Source organism: Drosophila virilis, chromosome 3, assembly GCF_030788295.1.
Source record: "Drosophila virilis strain 15010-1051.87 chromosome 3, Dvir_AGI_RSII-ME, whole genome shotgun sequence".
In the NCBI taxonomy this organism is placed as follows: Eukaryota; Metazoa; Arthropoda; class Insecta; order Diptera; family Drosophilidae; genus Drosophila; species Drosophila virilis.
Window position 1 is genome coordinate 21,853,888 of NC_091545.1, and position 20,998 is coordinate 21,874,885.

At 40.3% G+C, this 20,998-nt stretch overlaps 1 protein-coding gene and 1 long non-coding RNA gene across 5 annotated transcripts in view; both read left to right on the top strand.

Moving 5' to 3' along the window:
* Positions 1 to 20,998, top strand: part of LOC6623466 (CUGBP Elav-like family member 4) — a 322,828-nt gene that overhangs the window by 94,385 nt on the left and 207,445 nt on the right. The gene's annotated exons all lie outside the window — the stretch shown is intronic.
* Positions 1,254 to 4,461, top strand: LOC116650522 (uncharacterized). Of its 2 annotated transcripts, none has more exons than XR_011416418.1 (3): positions 1,254 to 1,362; positions 1,424 to 1,858; positions 3,968 to 4,461. It is a non-coding gene; the product is annotated as an uncharacterized lncRNA (long non-coding RNA). The 2 variants fall into 2 exon arrangements; XR_004303510.2 differs by lacking the exon at positions 3,968 to 4,461 and adding an exon at positions 1,933 to 2,333.

The following is a 20,998-nucleotide window of genomic DNA, read 5'->3' on the forward strand; positions in this document are numbered from 1 at the left end:
ATATTTTCTCACCTTTCATGTATGTGCCTGTGTGTGAACGTGCGTGTGTGTGTTTGTGCAGAGACGCTTTTTAATGGCTCCTGCTGGGTTCCCTGGTAGTTGTTGTATATCATGATTTCCCTGGCCCCATCTCTAGTGCATTCATTTGGCGATCTTAAAACAAAATGTTTGTGCTTCTGGCAACTGCCCGAGTGCTGTTTTTTGCCTTCACTGTGTACGTCAAAGTGGGATATATTGGCTGCTTTGTGAGATATGTTACCAATTTTGACACAATTCATCTGATTATACTATACAGTGCAATTTAAATCTTCGCTAGAGTGTATACTTGAAAATAAAATTATTTGGGTTGTCCGGCCGAGGAATATCTGTTAGCTGCTATGGGAAAAATAAATTAGAATGATTATAAATAATACAGTGTGTTGAGTATAGTTTCTTTGGCTTTTGGCTTGTATAGTGTTCCTCTTTTTATTAATTTATATAATTAATTTCTTCCATATTTTAAAAATGTATTTTGCATTTATTGAGTAAATTTATTTGCATTGTTTATTATTAGAATGATCCCCAACGCTTTCATTGGCGTCTTCAATATATCAAAGGGTATTTCGTGGTCGATAGCTGCTCATTATATTCAGTTTCCACTTATATTAACGTAACTCTCATAATCAACATGAACACAGGAACAACAGCAGCAGCATCAGCAAACGGAAACTGAAATTGTTTTGCACTTAATGGCATTTTAAATAAACTACACGAGGCTGTAAAAAACTGAATGTGCCATGGCACAAAGCGCACTTTTAGCCACTTTAATGGGCCCAAGTAGATTATTGCCTCGCCAAATGTGCAAATAAAATGCCCAAATGGTGCCCATAACGCAGGCTCCGCTAAACTTAATAAAAACCTACGCTTTCTAGGCCAACTAGAATGATGGGTAATACATATGTGCTCCAGCTTTTAATGGCATACTAAAACTAGGCCATTTTCTATGCTCTAAAAACGTATACAATATTAAATATAAACATGTTGTATTAAAGTTTCATGCCAATGCATATGAGCACTGGGTGCTGTTTATTTTTCATTTGTTTTTAAGATAAACGATTTTTATGAGTTCATTGGCTAATAGAAGATATCACGGGAAATTTTTAAACTTTTTTATATGTAAGATTCGTTTTTAATACAATTAATTGGGACGGTACGTATTTCATATTTAAAATGTTCACTGTGACAAAAAAAAAACCCCTCTCTCCGTTTAATGTCAGGCATGGCAACCATCTAATTTAAATAATACTTTCGAACACAGTTAACATCCCGTACCCATTGACAACGCCTAAAAAGGAGTTTGATGGGCTTGTAGAAATTCGCTAGGTATAAATTGCATAATCAGTGTTCTATAACTTAATAAAATATATATATTCTTGACCAGCAGATCTAGCCGTGTAGATCTCTATATAAGTCCATAAGTTTTAAGGACTTGGAATTTTAAGCAAAACTCCTGCTAGCGATTATTACCTGCTAAATCAATGAACGTCGATTTTCATATTGGGTTTTTAAAGCGCATCTGGAATCGATACATCTTCGATACATAGAAGGCAGCTTGAATGGCGCTGTGCACGGGGTATTCCCTAGTCGATCACGTGCGACTAGAGCTCTCTAGTTTTAATGTGTAGCGGATGGAGTATTGCTCAATGCAGTCAACTGAACGACTGCATAAACAAATGCATGGGCTGATTGTATTGACAGCAGCAGCAGCAGCAGCAACAACAGCAATGCCTGAGTTAAATACAATGATAATGAGCAATACAAGTGACGAGAGACAGAGTGAGAGACAGAGAGAGGGGAGACAGAGACAGGGAGAGTGCGGGTGAGTCTCAATTCCAATAGGAAACTGCCTGCCTTGGCCCCACTTGTTATGTCCTATAGCCATTTGCCTGATAGCCATCAATGCTATGAATAAAACACGAACTGGGGACCTCAGGACCTCAGGGATAGAGACAATGAGAATAAGAGAGAGAGAGAGAGAGAGAGGGAACGAGAGTGAAAAGGGCAGAGTACGCGTTTCATTCGTGTTGATGTTGTCGATGATGAAGTGATAATAATTAAATTTGCATAATGCTAAGTGATTAAGTTGTTGTCAACTGTTTGCCTTCGTGCTGTCCCCTTGCCCGATGTCCAGTAGCTGCCATTGTCAGGTTTATATGCAACTTAATGTATTGGAGGCAAATGATTGCAAAATCGCAAGCAAAAGCTGGCAACAGTTTTGCCGGACCTTCTGGGGATTTACTTGGGGACAAGTGCATTCAAATTCGTGTTGCCGTTGCGTTGCGTGTCCCGTTCGAGTGTCGTGGGATTCATTTTTTTCTGCTTGTTTTTGTATTATGTTTTCTAAATGTATTTTGCCAACATTTACGTTTAATTTGGCCTCTTGCATTGCGCCTGTTAAACTAATTGAAATGGCGCCAACAACGCGTCATAATGTCGTGCAACAGGCAATGGGGAGCAGCCAACAGGGCAACTGGGCAGCAGGGCAACAGGACAGCAGGGCAACTGGGCAACACGGCAACAGAGAAACATGCAACAGGGAATGGGAGCACGGAACTGACCCCAAGCTAATGGCCGGTGCCTAGGCACCGTTGAGGTCTTCTAATTACAACGCTTATTTATAATTGATTTGTGGCAATTTATTTAATTTGAATTTAACTATTTAATGAGGATTACCCGGCCAGCTGGCTGGCCCAGCCGAAACTAGTGCGCATTTATTGCTCAAAGCCGCATTTGGTAGGCAGGCGCACTAATTAGCTGTTGAATTTTAGATTAAGCGGCTGGTAATTAAAACACAAAACCTAGCTCGGCATCGGTTAATTGAAGCCTGACATCATGTGGACCACGTGATGCACGAGCACAGGCGTTAAACCGATAAAGCCTGACATTTGTTTAAAAATGGCATCGATAAAAATGTATTAAATAAATAAATTCAAAGCAGCTAAAAATAATTAAATTTATTCTTAGCAATAGTCAACTGTAAACAGATAAAGATATCTTTGAACCAGAGATAAAGCTCTCTTAGGATTAAAAATATGCTATGAGCTCAAAATTGTGAAGAAAAACAAATTTATATTCTGGTTTGATAGCGATTAATCCCTGAGCGTGAAAATCGGAACCCTGATACCTGAGAAATGAGAGCTAAAAAAGTTTATTAACCAATTGTAGGCACCTTGATTCCAATTGGTTGCAATCTACTTGAGTCTATCAATTAATAATAATTGATTAAGATGTTTGCATCCACTTTTAGTCAGTGTCATTTGTTAATTTTTGCATACACTTTCAGTGCGTGTCGTTTGCTAATGAGTGAAACTGTGCGCTTTGAGCTGAGCTGCTAATTTACTTTATTTTTTGTCATTTTAGATTTTTCTCTTTGCGGTCAGTGCTCAGTGCATTAATTTTAATGCATTTTGGCTGTTTGACTAGCAATTTCACAATTGATTGGCAACAAATTAATTGTCATTTAATATGTTTACAGTTTGTGGCACACTAATTGCATTTGAAAAGTGCATTAAACACCTAATGTTCTCCATGTTTTTATTTACACAGATCGATAAGCACATTTTTATGCGGTCAACAACATAACATTAATTAAATTGTAAATAATAATTTAGTTTTATTAAGCATGCAAAGGCCAACAGTTACCTAGATTTTAGGCATATAAACAAAAATTTAAAGACTAGAAAGTAAATTTATCTCCTATCTTCAGTTGATGGAGATGACGATTCACTTTCCCGTGATTAACTATTTAAATCTTATTCCCTTTAAATTAAAAGTATGCATATATAAAAATATGTATCATATTTTTTCTTATGTAATGAACCTTTTTCTGATAATTGTGAGTGTAAACAACTCGCGGCAAGCAGTCTTCTGAAAATGTTTTGTTTAATATCGAATTGGCCTCTTACTCATTTTCAAAAACCTTTCTTAGGTTTACCTAAGAAGTGCTGCAAACAGTTGGAATAATCGAAACCTCCTTGATGGAAAGATCACAGACTTGATGAAGTTTCGGGCCCAAGCGCATATCGAAGAATCTTTATGTATGTTTTTTTGAGACGTGGTTCACACTTTGTGGTCAACCCTTAAACCTTTTTTCAGAGCTCTGGATTAGCAATCAATGAATGCATATTTCAGCGATTTTGAAAAATTTACCCGCAACTGTGGAATATTGGCGGAAGTCGATTAAGGCTGTTTTTAATACTAGGTAGTTAGATTGAGGCAATAAGTTAATTACATTAAAAAACAAACTCTTCTTCGCTTTGAAGCTAATCAGCATCTTTAATTACCAGAGCCCGGAGCGAAAGAGTCGCAGCTGGCAAACTTTAAGCGTGTTGCTCTGCAAATGACAGTCCAGTCAGTCAGCTGTGCTGGCAGCAAGGGGTGTGGGCGCTGTTTGGTTGGGAGGACACTTCGCGCACTTCATAAAGTCACATCAATTTATTTCATTTCCTTAGTTAATTTCAAAGTGTCAACATAATAAATGAACTGCACGTAGCAGCAGTAGCAACAACAACAACGTGAACAACGACAACAACAACGTTGTTCAGTTGCTGTGCAAAAAGTTGTCGCATTTCAAATGGTTGCACGCAACAAATGAGCGCAGGACTTGCGCAGGACTCGCACAGGACTTTTTGAAATACGCATAAAAATGCAAGACAAATGACAGGCGGGGGACAGAGAGTAAAGAGCGTGCAAAAATGCACCAAAAACAATGCAAAACGCAAAAAAAAAAGGGAAGAGAGGAACAAAAAAAAAAAAAACAAAAATGATTAAAAAGGACATGCGAACACCTAAACGTCCGCGTTGGAAAAATGCCACAAATGCAGCGACCGTGCAAATTTTCTTCATTTCCATTTTGACAAAACGCAAACACTGGCGAAGACGCAGCAGTAGCAGCGGCAGGACCTGTGGGAGGAGGAGCAGTAAAAGCTGACGGACTGACTCCGACTCTGACATTGACAAATAATGAATGGGCAACAGCAGAAGGAAGCATAACGCATTGGCTGTGGGCTGGGGTCGAGCCAGGCAAAATAATGACGAGGAGCGGCATCAGCAGGACGAGGTGGACGTTGGAGGACAAACTGGTCCCGGCGTCGCCGCTTGAATGTGTCAAAATTGGAGCCACATTGTCCGAAACAGAAAACGTACGGCGCAATGTAGAAGGAAGGACACGGGCCAACAGCAACAGCAACAAAAACAACAACAACAACGATGAACGACTGACAGCTGCAATGCCAACGGTAACCGCAAGGACGCAATCGAAAGGACAGACAAGGCATGACGAAGCGCGCTCGTCTTGGACTTGGACAAACAAAATGCCAGGACAAGGAAATTAAGACAATTGAACCGTTGAGGCGTGCGAGAACGTAGCCAACCTCATGGGCCCTCTCATTCTCTATCTTTTTGCGTGTGTGTATGTGTGTGGGTGTGGGCGTGGCCATGTTGACATTGCAGGTGTGCCCAGGACCCGCTAGTGGTGGGACCATTGTCAATGGCGCAGAAAGGATAACAGCACAACACACTGGCAGCAACAGCTCAAGCGATGTGTTGGTTGGCTTAAGTTATTAAAAAAAGAAAAAAAACGAAGGAAATAGAACGAGTCATGTCGATGGGAGGTGGGGCGGGGGCAACTACTTCTGGTGGGCGTTGCGAAAATAGAAAACAAATAATTGTCATGCAAAAAGTATAAGCTGACTCTTATGGTGTGAACGGTGGCTCTTTCCCGCAATCACCGCCTCCATGTGGCCGTTGGAGAAAATAATTTGTGTAATGGAATGTAAATTTCATACTTATGCAAATAAATGCGCTCAAGTGTGAGATATGTGGGCGTGGCAGCTGCCCAAACGCACCCACTATTGGCATTGCCAAGTTTATTTTGGTTTTCGCCTTTCTCCACTCGACAATAGTTTTTGTTTGCCTTCCCTTGTTGATGAGACAGTGAAGGAGAGAGAAACTGAGAGAGAGAGAGAGAGAAAGAAAATCGGTAAAAACTATTTGTTGGCTATTTGCCGAAGGGATTTCGGCATCTGCGGGATGATAGGGTTAAGGGTTAAGGGGTCGAAGCTGACGCATTAACTTGACCCGCAAGCTTATTACGTAGCTGCATCAGCTGGCGATTAGAATTGATTGGAAGGTTAAACGAAAAGCAAATTGAGCTAGATGAAAAATGATATTTGATAAAAGTAAAGATTGAAATGTGAAATGCCAGGCATAAAACTAAATCAACGATAAGTTCTGAGACCAAAAACGGGTCTTGCGCATAAAAGGAAAATGAACTAAGCAAATTATAGCCTGGAAAATAATTATAGATAATTACAAAAATAATTATTTAAATGAAATAACTTGCATTAACGATTATGAAAAATTGTGCACATTTAAAATATGCCATCAATTTTATATGATTTCTTTAAGTTTTCATTTAAGCACTTAATTTTTCAACGATACAAATCTCTCTACAAACATTTTCTTCAATAAATTCTGGGGTGCGACAATTTTGTGTTAAATTTTTGGCAGCTGAAAATGCGAGAAATCCGTAAGAGAAAGCGAGTAGCTATAATGAAAATGTCACTTGCATTAATGACACTCAAGGTGACAGCCCTGTTTGCACAAATACACAGAGTGCATCGTTGGTGAGGGGTGTGCTGTGAGCGGAGGGGTGGGTGGCGTTAAACGCAGTTGGCATGTAACCATGTCTGACAATATTGCTGCCAAAAAGAGCTTTTTGTAATAGCCTTGCCACGCCCTGCGCCCATTTATGTTTGGTAGCATTCAACTTAAAAGATAAAAGGATTTCATAAATGCAACATGCTGATGTTGCTGCTGACAACAATGTTGCATTGCCACCGCACAGAGCCCGCACCCCGCTCAACTCTTCACTCATATAAATAAATAAACGTAGCAGCTCACAAAATGTCCAACGAACTCAACGCCTGTCGTCTGCGCCACACACATACACGCATACACACACATGCATGCCTCTTCTTTCTCTGCTGTCTGCTTGTCTGTCTCTCTGTCTGTCTGTTTTGTCATACAGCTGCATATGACTTTATGAGTGGGCGGGGCCAGGCAGCTACATGCAACAAATACAGCTTAAGGCTAGCTGCTGCAACCCCAAATATGGGGGACATAGGTGGGGGCGGTAAAGGTCTGCAAAATATTAGTAATTTCTTTAAATTAATTTTGATGTTAAGCCCATGGCTTTGCTTACAAAACAAAGAATATGGGCAGCTGTGTGTTTTTGTGGCAGCTTTATTAAAGCGTACGGGACATGGCTGCATTAATTAAATACGTTTAATGGAATATTTTAATATCTCATTTATTTATTTACTTACTTACATATATTAAAATAAATTTTTGATAATTATGTATTATAGAGGCAAATATATATTTGACTGGAGCAGATATACAAATAAAAAGATGAATTTTGCTAGAAATTCCAATCAAAATTCATGGCTTCTAAATGTTACTCTAAATACATTATTAGTTAATGAAACATAAGCATTAGATTCCCTAAAATCGCAGTGCTATTAATTATATTGCACATAGCCACATATTTTTCAATTTCCTGCCACCTTTAAAACCAATTCCAGCCGTCGGCTCAGAACCTCCGCAATCTAATCACACTTTTGCACTATACCCTTGCCCAGACCATTGCAAATTAAAATGCCCAGAAGCTAAAGCAAATTATTGCAAAAATGTATCGCATTGCCCATGCACCAGCCGGACAACAGTTGGCGCTCGTTCGCACTGCGCCTTCATTTACGAACCCAATGCAGCCAGTCAAAAGCGTTGACAATAATGTCGCCTGGCGCCATATCCATCCGCCCAGCTAGCCAGTTGATGCCTCGCTGCGCTCTAATGCAGCACACAGTTAAAAATGGTTTTGCCTTGGCTTTGGCTTTCATTCGGCTTGTGGCTTGGGGCCTGGCCGGCTGGTGTTGTGTTATCGCTGCCATGCAGCCAGTTGGCCAACACAAATTGGCCTAGAAGGCCAAAAGCATTTCAAAATTGTATTAAATCCCGAACGCTTTACGAGGCACTTGCCTTGTCCTTTGTCGCGTCTTTTGTGCTCATGTGTGTGTGTGTGTGTGTGGGTGTGTGTGTTTAAAATTCAGTACTTTTTTTTTTCTTACATCCTGCAAATTTCATTTCCGCTTTGATTGCGCTTTTTGCGCATTTCCCTTTGGCAAAGTAAAACAAATGAACGGAAATGCCGCACACGCAGTCGCAACAACAACAGCAACAACAGCAACAACAACAAGAACAATATAAACACCAACAAACACCAAATGCACCTTTGACACCTTTTGGCCAAAGTGTGACAAAAACGAAAGGCACAGCAGGAATAGCAGCAGCAGCAGCAGCTGACGGAGGAGCTGGAGGAGTCGTGCGTTGTCCTGCCTGCATGCAAAGTATCTAGTGGCCTTTTGCTCTGCCTCCCGTTGCCCATTCCCCCCCGCGCCCAATGCAGTTGTTGTTTGGCCTGTGTTGTGCCTTTTTGCTGCTGGCTGACAGCGCTTTTGTGCCGCACCGAAGGCGAACGCAACTCTATTGCCAGCTGCTGTTGTTGCTGCTGCTGCTGCTGCCAAGTGTGAAAAATGTCGAAAATGCAATTTCCTTCAAGTAAAATGCCTGCCATGCGCTTTTGGCTCCCACCAGCTACGTGGCCGTATTACAAACGACTTCACGCCGAATCCTGGCTGACTGCCAGGACTTGCCTCGAATGTTGCCTCTGTCTCTGCCTCTATCCCCGGCTCTGTAGCTTAAATAAAGCACTTCCGCTAATAAAGTCGCACTCCAGGAGCACGTGTGTGTGAATGTCTCTCTCTGTGTGTGTGTGTGTGTGTGGTTGCGTGTGTGGGCGGCATGGCCGTGTTGGGCAAGGACGAGTCACGCATTCGCATGCAGTTTAGATACAGGCTGCAACATGCGTGTCAATGTATGGTAAAGCGTCTGTATATATGTGTGTGTGTTTGCTTTCGTGGCAAAAACACATTTGGAAAATTTGTGTAGGCGACATTGTTGTAAATCACCGACACATTTTGAACTGTGCAAAGGCCGTGCAGCAAGCATACACTGTAAGAAAACGGTTGGAGCTGAGAGTATCACCAAATTGTTAATAGGTGGCAAACAGAACGAGGGAACGAGTTGGCAAGAATATTCTTGATTTATTTTATGCTATGTTTTCTTTTAATAAGGTTTTTTTATATTTTTATTATAGTGTATAAATTTGTATCAATAACTCATCAGCTGGCTATCTGGCACAAAACGCCAAAAGACTGATAGAAAAATGTCATTCATGAGTTTTTCTTGATTTGTCTTAATGAAAGCCCAAAGAAATTTAACATATCTTATTTGGCGCGGTGCATTGCCTAGCTGAGGTCCAACTGTGACCTTTCGCCCTCGCTCAGTCGTCTGCGTAAATGTTGTGGCTACACGCACTGGTCGGGCCCCTCTACCCGCATGTGCCCCTTCGGCTGCCAACACTTTTTGATTCTTTCATGGTTCGGTGGGGCACAACTCAAAATTACTGCCAAGTTCTGTTAGTGACGATGACGAGGAAGGCGATTTCTGAATGAAATGTTTCGTACGCTTCTAGGACAATGTCGCTGGGACTTCACGCACACACACACACAAGCACACACAACAATCTAGACGCACATTCATCACACAGTTAAATGATGGGGGTTCCTGTCGCAGTTGCACAGATTTTTGTTGACAATGGGTGTGAAAATTGAAGGCGAGTGATTGCATTTGGCCTCACCATGCAGCCGGGGCATGGCACATAACAAAAGGCGTTCAGGACAACGGCGACAGGACTTTATCTTGGTCTGATGTGCAAGTCTAGGTAATTAATAGACTTGAAATGGTCGCTTGCGCAAAATTTTAATTAGGTGACACATGCAAAGTGTTCTCTGGCACTGTGGCAGGGCAAAGTTGCCCCCAGCATAGTTTTTGGCCGGATGCACAGCCAGCCAAACAGGCAGACAGCCAGCCAGACAGACTGCCAGCCAGCCTGCCAGCCTGGCTGACTGTATTTAATTGATAGTCAAAAACAGTTTTTGGGCGCTCACGTGAGGCGACGTCATCGCCGTTGTCCTCGTCATCAGCGCCATCGTCGCTTGCAGTTGAAGTGAGGAAATTACAAGTCGTGAATTAATGGCGGCTCTCGGCTGCCACGCCCAGCCGCCTAGGCAGCCAACAGATGCTAGGAGACAATCACTTAGAGAGCTAGGAGCACGTTGCCAGGATATCCGACGTCGTGGTCTCTGTTGATGCGTTGCTGTTGCCGACGCCACCGCCGACGCCACCACCGACGCTGCCGCCGATGCCGCTGCAATTGCAATGCTTTGTCAGCTCAAAAACTGAACCTCAAACGGCGCTACTGACAGGCAGATAGGTGTGCATATACGTGGGCATGCCCTTGCCAGGGACATACAGGTGTGTGTGTATGAGTGTGTGTGTGTGTGTTTGTGTCTATCCCTAGACATGGTAGTCACCATTGTTTGCTCCTCACCGCTTTCGCGTCACATAGTTAAGTTTCGGCTTATTTTAAATTTCAAACATTTGCCATACAGCGCGCGATTCATTCGAATTTAATTAGGTACGTGTGTTTCATGGGTTTCCGGTTTTTTGACTTTGCCAAGAGACCCGTAAAATGCTTTTAACGGGAAACTGCTTTGAAATTTTTGTTACAATAGACCCCATGCCGCGTCTGCCCACTCCAGGCAAGCGACTATTGATACATCCTTTGACTTTTATAATTGTTGAAATACCTAATATTATGAATAGGCCTTAAACAAATTAAAATTAATTACATCTAAAATTGAGTAAGACGAATTTTTCGTGAGAACATCAGGATAAGTAAATATTACATCGAATTCTTAAAAAAAAGAATTAAATATTTAATAATTAAAGCTGTGTCAAAACTTTTTTATATAAATTTTCTCTCTTTTTTTGCAGGTAAGCGAATATTAAATTTATTTAAAATATTGTAAGCATGCTAAGCAATTTTTATGGCATATTTCAAGCTGGATGCTTTAGCCGCAGTAAGTGCAAAAATATGCTGTTGTGTATGTGTTAAATCTGATTGAAATATGAGAATTAAATAACGATAAACGCACTTAAAAATAATTCAATGCAGCATAATTGAAGTGAAACTTTTCACTGACCAATCACTCAGCAAACTGCTGCGATATGCTGGCATTGATTGGAGATCCATCAATGGGAAAAAGACTTTTCAATGGCGCTTAGTTGGCGCAGTAAAACACAAAAAAGGCATTTAGCCGCTGTTTGATATTGGCCTGTTGAACCATGCATTCAATAGGTAGAGTGATCAACGTCGCCTCCTATACTTACAATGCCAAACGGGCCAAATGAATGGGCCACAGTCAGACTAATACCCTACATGCCCACACGACCCAGCCGTAACATATATAAGTGCTAGGACTAGCATTGGCGGCGACTCGCACAGTTGAATGGCTGTTGTCGGTAGCAGGGTTCGCTTATACTTTATGATTAAACTATTGATGGTTGTTGGCTTATGAATTGACAGACGACCATTATGCATGCCAGGCACATGAAAAGCCCAGGCTGATGCTTGGGGTTGGGGGGGTCAAAGGGTGCATGCTACGCTAATTAAAATGCGTCGGTCGGACTCTAAATGAATTGGATATAGTACTCAGCTCTCTAGTTTCCCCGATGCTTGTCTATTTAAAGTACAGGCTTTCTTTTTCCGCAGTTTTTTTTTTTTTTAAAGTACTTTGCCATTGACACTTGTAAGCGCTCCGTGCTGTTCTAACTGCGTCTGTGTGCGGGTGTGTGTGTATGTGTGTGTTGGTGTGTGTGGTTGTGCGTTTGGCACATTTGTTGATTATTTCGCTTTGATGCGCACAAGAGTATGCAACACAGCGGGTAAGGCAAACAAAAAATTCGTCATTTGAAAGGACGGGCCAACTGTTTTTGCTGTTAATCAGAGTTGTAGCTTAATTAGTTCCTTTGCCATGTATGTGCATGAAATTAATTAGCGTTTTTTTTTTTTGCTTTCATTTTCGCTTTTCTTTTCACACGCAGAGCAAGCATCGATGCTGAGTATGTTCTGTCTGGGTTACTTTGTGTAACATTGAGGCACATACACAAAATACCCTTTTGACATTAGAATCAAACAATTCTCAAGCAAAACCTACTTTTATAGATTTTTCAAGATATATTTAGTTATTATCTACATGTATGTATGAATAGTCACTATCTATCAGTGCGGTCTCTCTCTATTTCTCCGAAAAGTTATCATTTTATATGTTAATAAACTAATTAGGAAAAAAGAAGTGGCCGATCTTGCAGTCAACAAAATGCAAAGATCTTAGATATTCTCAGACTAAATCTACTTTTATTGATTTTTATGATTATCTAGACGTTTGTGGGAAAAAACCTTTCTTTATCATCGCGGGCTCTCTCTTCTCCACCATATATCTTTTAAATGCCGCCTTTCTCTGTGATTCTAGCGAGTTCAAGTTTAGCTGCCAGATGCTTCAGTTATTTTATTTAATTGGAAAGGAAGAGACCCACGTTTTTGCGCTCTTTCCCTTTTTTTTATATCTGTTCATTTTTCTGCTTAACTCTGAATTTTGCTTTCTCGTTGGTGCTTTTTGTATTGTTTGTTGCTTGGCAACCCGTTTGCATTTTGCAGTCATTTACACCCCCCGCTTGGTCATATGGACCTTTTGGCTTTTCGTTTAAGGGCAAACAATAAGCGCCTTGATTTTGCAAAATGAAATTTAATTATGTTTCGCTTTGTGTCCCTGCATGCGTGTGAGTCCTGCTTGATAAATTTGTTGATTCAATAAAAATTCTTCTCACTGGGAAAATTTACATGTTGTTTTTGTTGTTGCTGCTGCTGCTGCTGCTGCTGCTGACACTGTCGGTGACGTCGCTGCTGCTGTCAACCGCAGAAAAGAAAAAGTCGGCTAAAAGAAAAGTTTCGCATGGACATTACGAGTGCGTTGTGTTGTTGGCGAGAGCTGGTGGCAGTTGTGCCTTTCAGTGGGAAGAGGAGATGGAGAGACGCATGTCATACGCCATTTCTCTTTTGAATTTTCATGCAGTTGTTGCCACGCAGCGCCTTTTGTTTTTATTTCTATAAGTGACTGTAGTAGGCGGCGACAATGGCACCAGTTGCAATTGGGCGTGGCCAGCAAAAATCAAGACAGAACGCCAACAGACCGGCTTTTTAATAAAAATGCTGCTGTTAAAATGCTGTGGTCACTTGGCTCCTGCTCCCGCTGCCGACCCCGCCATCGTGCAGCCAGTCTGCAACGAAATTCTCTCATAACGCCATTGGACTCTCTCTGCCCCCCCTTGGGGGGGGCACATTAATATTTCTATTTTTATTGTTTTCGCCTGGACAGTCAGTGCCAGGCGCAGCCAGGCAGCCATTATAACGCGTAACTGTTGCTGACGAGCATATTTATTTCATTTTATTATCATATGCGAAATTCCAATACCCTAAACATAGTTGGGCTCAAATTGAAAGCATATGGGGTTTGGTCTTGAGTAAGAAAGTTACATCTATACAAAATAATGTAATGTTTCTTAGGTATTAAAAAATCAATAAATGTTAACATAAAAGTTGGGTGGAATAATCCCAAAGCTTTGATGTGTGCGCAGACCAGAATTCTCAACTAAGCCTACAACAATAGAATTTGAATATAAAGACAATTATATTTATCCAACATTAAAATTGCTGTTCTTTTTTCTAGCCAATATTTTTTGTGTGAAAAAAAGAACGAACAACTAGTTTCTAGCTATTTTTTAAAACTTATACGATTTCTGCAGTTTGTTTGTTTATTTGCCACTGAGTTTAAATTCCATTTTAACGAATGGCTGCATTCTATAAATATTTATTTAAAGTGTTTCATAGAATTTAATTTTATTGAAGCAAATCCCTTATTGTTTTTAGTTATTGCATGCTTAACAAAGAAAAAAAAGGAAACTTTTAGTATGAATTTTAATATATAAAGAATTATTAAATCCTATTGCAATCTGCAGCGCAGTTGTGTGTCGCATAGTTATAGTTGAATTGGTGTTCTTTTATTTTACATATATGTATATTTTTTTTTTTGTTATTATTTTATTCGCTTTGGACACTCATACGCCATGTTGTCAGCGCTGTTTTCGCCGTTCGGCTGGCCTCATTGCTGTTGTTGTTGTCCTGTTTGCTTGTTCTTCTTCTGACGCTTGTGTTGCCTTGGGTTTTTATTGAAAAATAATTACATGTTACAGTCATGTCCTGTGCGCGCGTATACGCGTGTGTCTGTGTATGTCTCTCTCTGTCAGCGTGGTCTCACTTGGTGCGGTCTATTTGTGCCGCCTTCTCTCCGGCTGTCCATTTGTCCATCTCTGTTTGTCTGTCTGTGGATTTACCCGCACACGCCCGCTGCCATCTACAATGTGCTCCCCAGTCGCCTGTCAAGCGCAGTGTGCATGTGTGTCTTTGCTGACAAAGAGCTATCATAAAATAAAACACGTTTATATATTTTAACAGCGATATTTGTTGTTGTTCCTGTTGTTATTTTCATTCTCCATTATTTTTTGCTGCTGTTGCCAATGTTACTTGTTCTTATTATTTTGTTTTGTGTTTTTTTTTTAATAGTTTGTCACAATTTTTATTTAATTTTAATTGCTTGTTGCATATTAAGTTATATGGTCAGCAAAAACGATTCGCCTGTCACGTGGCCTGACGAGTCGTTGAAGCTGCATAACGCGTTTATATAGAGGCACACGCGTGTTTGGTGTTTCCCTTTTGCATTTTATGACTAGATGAAATTGCGTATACGAGCTTTTATCTGCTTGGTACATTGTGTATAGTTTATATTTGTAAAGCTAAGTTAAGTGTCAGCCTAATTTGATTATTTCAAATTAATATTCTTTACCTTCATTAAATCAAATTAGTTGCAAATTAGTTTCTATATATTTATATGTACATTTATATAAAATATTTTAATTAACTAAATTCTAACTTTATGCTGCTTTAAAGTAGTTATAAATTTCAAATTTTGATTCATGCCTCAAAAACTCTGTCAATTAGCACCAAATTTTGGGCTCAAAAAGTCAAGCTCATGTTTATACGAGAACGTATGCAAACAGTTCAGACCGAGCAAATTGCGTACCTGATCTCACGCAGACAGACACCTACACACACACACACACACACTAACCTAATGTATCTGTCATTTAAATGTGTTGAAATGACCAAAAAAGATAAGCAAACATGGAAAAACATAGTCGAAAATGTTGGCATGTTTCTCAGTTCAGCTTTGTTTGTTGTGTGTGCGTCACAAAGTTAGCAATGTGTATGCGTGTGTGTGGGTAGTTCTCATATGTTTGTTTGAGTGTATCAAAAGATAAAACGTGAAGGCAAACAAGCCAGGGGGTACGAAGTACGGCAACAGGACAACACGTAGCAAAGAGTAATAAGCATGCAGCATACAAAAACCAGAACCAGAGCTACAGCCTTTTTCTGGGCATTGCTCTTCCTGTTAAACCACAGCGAGAAAGAGCGAGAGCAAGAGAGAGAGACAGAAGCAGAGAGTGAGCAAGAGAGAATGAGAGTGAGGTAGATAGATAGAGAGAACATCACATCACCATCACTGCCCGGCTGTGATGAATGACTCTTTTAATTAGTTGCCGCAGGAAATGCATGAATTGCAAAATGACTCTGTTTGTTTACACAGGGACGCCGACCACGACCACGACGACGACTCATCTCTCATTGGGGGCGGCAGTCCAGCAGCACACCCATTTACACACACACACCCGCTCAAGCATATACATATTAGCTGAGGGAGTGTGTGTGTGTGTATTCCTCTATGCGCTCATTTATTAAATAGTAGTTTTCAAGTGTCCTTCAGTGACATGTTGCTTGCTGTTTGTTTCTGCTTGTTGTTGTTCTTGTTGTAGTTTTCACCAGCTAGGGTCGGTTCTTGTGCATCATCGTTCTGCTGCGTGTGTGCCATTTCTTTTTCACAGCCACACAACACTGGACACAACCAAACCCTACCCTAGCTTACTTCATTATTGTGCATACACGAAGGACAACGCATTCACCTCCCCGCCGCCAACCCAGAGCCAGCACAACCGAATGCTCATAGGGACCCGCCTTCGCCTACACTTTGTTCGGCTCTCATTCCCATCTGGGGTATTTCCTGGCAACTTTTCTGCCATTTATTTATCCAGACTAGCGGGCAAGCTTATTAATAATTTTGTCAAGTCGCGGAACAGCTACAATCGAAATAAGGAGCAGAATATGTGAAACAAGTCTTCAAACTGTGCACTGTGAGAAGGGCAACAAGAGAGACAGAGAGATCGAAAGTGAGGGAAATAAAGTAAGGAAAATAAAGAGAAGCCCTCTTGAGCTGTGTTCGATAAGCAGTTAGGGAAATATCCGATAAACTTTGGGGAAAACTCATCAGGCTTTTACCATTTAGAAGGCGCCTTGGAACTGTTTGAGATCTAAAATTTACAATGTTATTCGATCTGCGTCTTCGCAAGAGCATTACTTAATATTATTGAAAATCTCACTAACTACTGGGTGCTTTTCCTTGAAGGCAGAATGATAAAAAGGAAGATAGAGAGTCAGAAATCTGACTGTCAGTTTTATAACTATGTCAGATTTGAATATAGGTTCCCAATCGAAATATTTCATGAAAATATCTTTTGACTGGCACTTGAAATTGAACACACTTCAATGCACTCGATACTTATTTCCAAATTGATTTTGTTGCACTGAAACTCGCTGGCTATGACTCGGCTATATTGGACTCGAAGGTCTCTTAGCTGTTGCCAAGCTGTTTGCCCGGTTGGTTATAAATTTTTATGCTCATTTCGAGCCGAGGCACAATGCAAACAGCTAACATAAACGGGCAACTGCAGCTGAGAATCTTTTAACCATGTCACATACATATATATATGGCAGTTGCTGCCCATTCGCAGCTGCATGTGCTTGTTCAAGAGGCTATGTGTGTGTGTGTGTGTGAGTGTGTGTGATAAAAGTTTCTAATCCAAATCAATTTGCATCAAGAGCCTCATTTCATTCTATTATTTCGCAGCCAATTTACGCCACTGGACTGCGGCTCCATCCTTGTGGACACATCATTTTCGATTACTTTGCACCACCAGCAGCAGCAGCAGCAGCAACAGCAGCGGAGACTATAAAAAGTTACCCATTTTGGTTGCTGTTGTTGCAATTGCTATAAAAGTTTATAACGCGCTTGTTGACAATCCTAATATCAAGTGAGAAGAGTATGAGGGCTTGTCTCTTTGCCGGCACAAATCTCTCTCTCTCTCTCTCTCTCTTCCTTTCATGTCGCTTTGGCTGTCAGCCATTGTTTCATGTGCTTTGTGATGTAATTTTATTGCTGTGTGTATTGCACAAATTCTCATGCTCTCCGCAGATTTGTTTTGTGCCTTGCTCGTGTCAACTTTTCAAAACTATTTCAAAACTGTGAATGACAAAATGTTTAATGGACTTTCAATGCCAAAAGACAACGACGCCGTCGCCGTCGCCGTTGCCGACGTAGTTGACGAAGACAGTTGTCTTTTTAGCATATCCGTTTACACTTCTGCAGCGTGCACAATAAATCAACGCCTAGTTGGAGAATTTGTGCCGCCCTTGGCCCGTTCCCTATCCTGTGCCGGTTATCTAGCTCGGGTTGTTTGTTTGTTTGCCTTGTTTATGCCACTTTTCTTGCATTTCTTGCTGTGGCCGGCACAAAGTTTTGTTAATTGAGTTTGTTGAAAGTTTTATTAAACAGCGCGACGACAGCCGCATTCAACTTTTTATTTTTTATTTTTTTGTTTTATTTTTGTGCACTTTTCAACTTTATCTCGTTGTTTTTCAAATTTAATGCCGCAAATTTGCTCTGTCCTTGCATCCAGGTGCATAGACCAATGGGCAGTTCTCTCTGTCTGTTGGGGGCGTTCCAATGTGGTTTGATTGTCGCAAAGTGTTTGTTTGTTTCATTCGATGCCGCCTGCATTGGCAAAAGGTCAAACTGTGGGCGTACCAACGGCTTTGCAGCTGATGCGTTAAGCGTCAACACGGCGTATGCGCGATATTAAGTTTTTTGCATGCGACACAAAGCAAACGCGAAATCTCCTACTTGACGTTATGTAAATTTTTGTGCGCAACAAAGAAAAGGCAATATTTTGCTATTTTTGCCGTGCGTAGCTTACATGATAAATAGCCTTTGAAAAAAAATGTAAACATACTCAACTTTCTTCTCCTGTTCCGCGACACTAACTTTGAACGACATAGTTCAGCTTTGGCTCTGTATATTGGTCCAACGATATATGCAGTTTTTTATCTGTTGTATTGCATATATCTTATGGCATATTGTTTTTTTTTTATTTCAAAAGCCTTAGATAGAGCCTTGCATTTTTAAATGCCTTTTAAGGAGTTTTTACAGCGTTAAATGCAGTTAATTCGGGCCTCCGACAGTTGCTTTTTGAACTGGTCAAGTAAACCTTTATTAAAATCTGCATTACAGAAAAAAAGAAGATGTTTTCATGAATTCGTGCCAATTTAATTTATTGCCAGCCTATATACCGTAGCGAATCAGATCTGCGAACTCTGTGCAATGCGAATTCACTTTATCTCAGTTTATTTCAACTGCAATTAAATTCCATGCTGCACTTTTTGGTTAATAATAATAATAATACACATGTTGTTTATAAATCAACAAATGCATAAATCACTGCAACGAAAATTGGCTGGAAAATGTAATTTTATATATACGCTTCAATTGCCTTGAGCATTGTAAGGCCTTCAACTGCCACAGCCCCAACTCTTGATTCTCCTCTCCTCTGCCAGGCAAATGCAAATAAACAGACAAGTGTGCGTGTGCGTGTGTGTGTGTGTGACTGCGTGTGTGTGCGTATGCATCAATATAAATAAATAAATCTTTGCTGGCAAAACAACAAAATCAGTTGCAATGGCACGCACACAAGTCCACCACCAACAGCAACAGCATCAGCAACAACAACAACAACATAAAATGCGCACTGAAAAATAATAATAACAATTTAATTAAAACATGCAGCAAAATCAAATTGCACACACAAATTGACAAGAGTTGCAGCAGCAGCAGTGGCAAGTTGCCGGCTTATGAAAACGCAATTCGTATTTGGGGGGTTTTTTTTTTTTTTAATTGATTTCATATTTGGCAATATTTATTCACATTTTTTACGCCCACTTGCAATATTATTAAAGCCTCTTTGTTTTATCATTTATTGTTTGTTCAAGCGGTAAACATAATTGAGAGAATTATACCGAAAGCTTCTATCTTCAAATCAGGAACCACAAATAATTTATTTATACTAATGCCCGCATAACACGTACAACACAATATTAGAATTATCATACAATTTTTATTTAACAAAATTAAAAAAATAAAAAAATAAAAATACAAAAACCAAATGGAATAATGTCTGTAAACAAAGCAGACTAATAGGTTTTTGCTCATAGAGTGAGTAAATAAAAATTCAGAACAACAAGGGCGAATAAACTGAATATTGTTATCGAAAGCATTGTTTGCATATTTATATAATATTTATTTATTTTATTTGAAGCTAATGCGAAGCCTACAAAATGTTGTTTCACCGAGCAGCAATAAATTTCACACCAAATAGTTATATAGAGTGCGGCCATGCAGTTGGATCGATTTTGTTTTTAAAGACTAAAGACTAAAAGTAACCGAACATTTTATTTAATCAGCTTTGGTATACGCAATATTCGACACTCTTTGCATCCCGGTCTGTATCTCTCTCTCTGCCGTTTTCTATTGCTAAATGCATAAAATACCATTCAATAGAATGACATTATTTTCATGTTTTATGAATTTTGTGGCTTTTGCTTTGAATGCGAACCATTTGAACATTTGGTTGGTGCAAAACGCGGGGCGTATTGTTACATTTGAGGCCTCTTTGTTACAATGTTTTGGCCTTGATGTCCGGCTGACTGTGTATTGACCGCAATATGCAAGCGTTAGACAGCCAGCAGTATAACAACAACAACAACAACAATGGCTGGGTAATGATGACAACCAAAAACCGCAGCACCCAAAACGTTGGGCGTGTTTCTGTGCGTGAGTGTGTGTGTGTGTGTGTGTGTGTGTGCATGTGTGTGGATATTATAATTATATTAGTGTGCCCAGTGCACTGTTTGAAATGTAAGCAATCAATTCAAAATTAATGCAAATGCAGCAACATTTTCGCCAACACACACGAATTTACACGAACACACACACGCACACGCATATAGAGGGAAACAAAACATGGCGCACGGAAGTCGTCGGTTGCGGTTTGCAGAGTTGCCAGCCAAAGAGATGGGACAATCCCCTTAACTGTCACCATTACCGTTACCAGCGGCGTTGCCATGCCAATGCACAGCAGCTGTCAGTGCAAACGCCCACAACTGTCAAATTCATCAAAATCGCACGAATGCACACACACACGCACAAACGCACACAATCGCACACACTCGCATAGATACGTACATAGATAGTTAGATAGTTGAACAGTTGTCGACTGTCAGCCACCTGGAAATGTTGCAACTGGTCATTGTTGGTTATTAGTTGTTGTTGGTAATTAGTTGTTGTATCTTGTTGTTGCTGCCAGCTGAAGCGTTTTAGTTAGTTGAAGTGATTAGCATCGTTAGTGGCTTTTTCGTTGGCACCAAAGCGGAAATGCAGCTGCAAAGGCATTGGTCAATTTAATAAGCTGCATTAATGAGTTAGCCGAGTGTATCTGTATCTACAACTATATCAAACTATAGCAGTATCTGTATCTGCATCAGCAACAGTATCTCTGTGTGTTTGCCTACTGCGGCTTACATTTGGCAGCAACACGTAATTCAATAAATTTCAATTCAGTTAAATGAGCTGCTTGCCTGGCCAATCTTGCCTGCCAA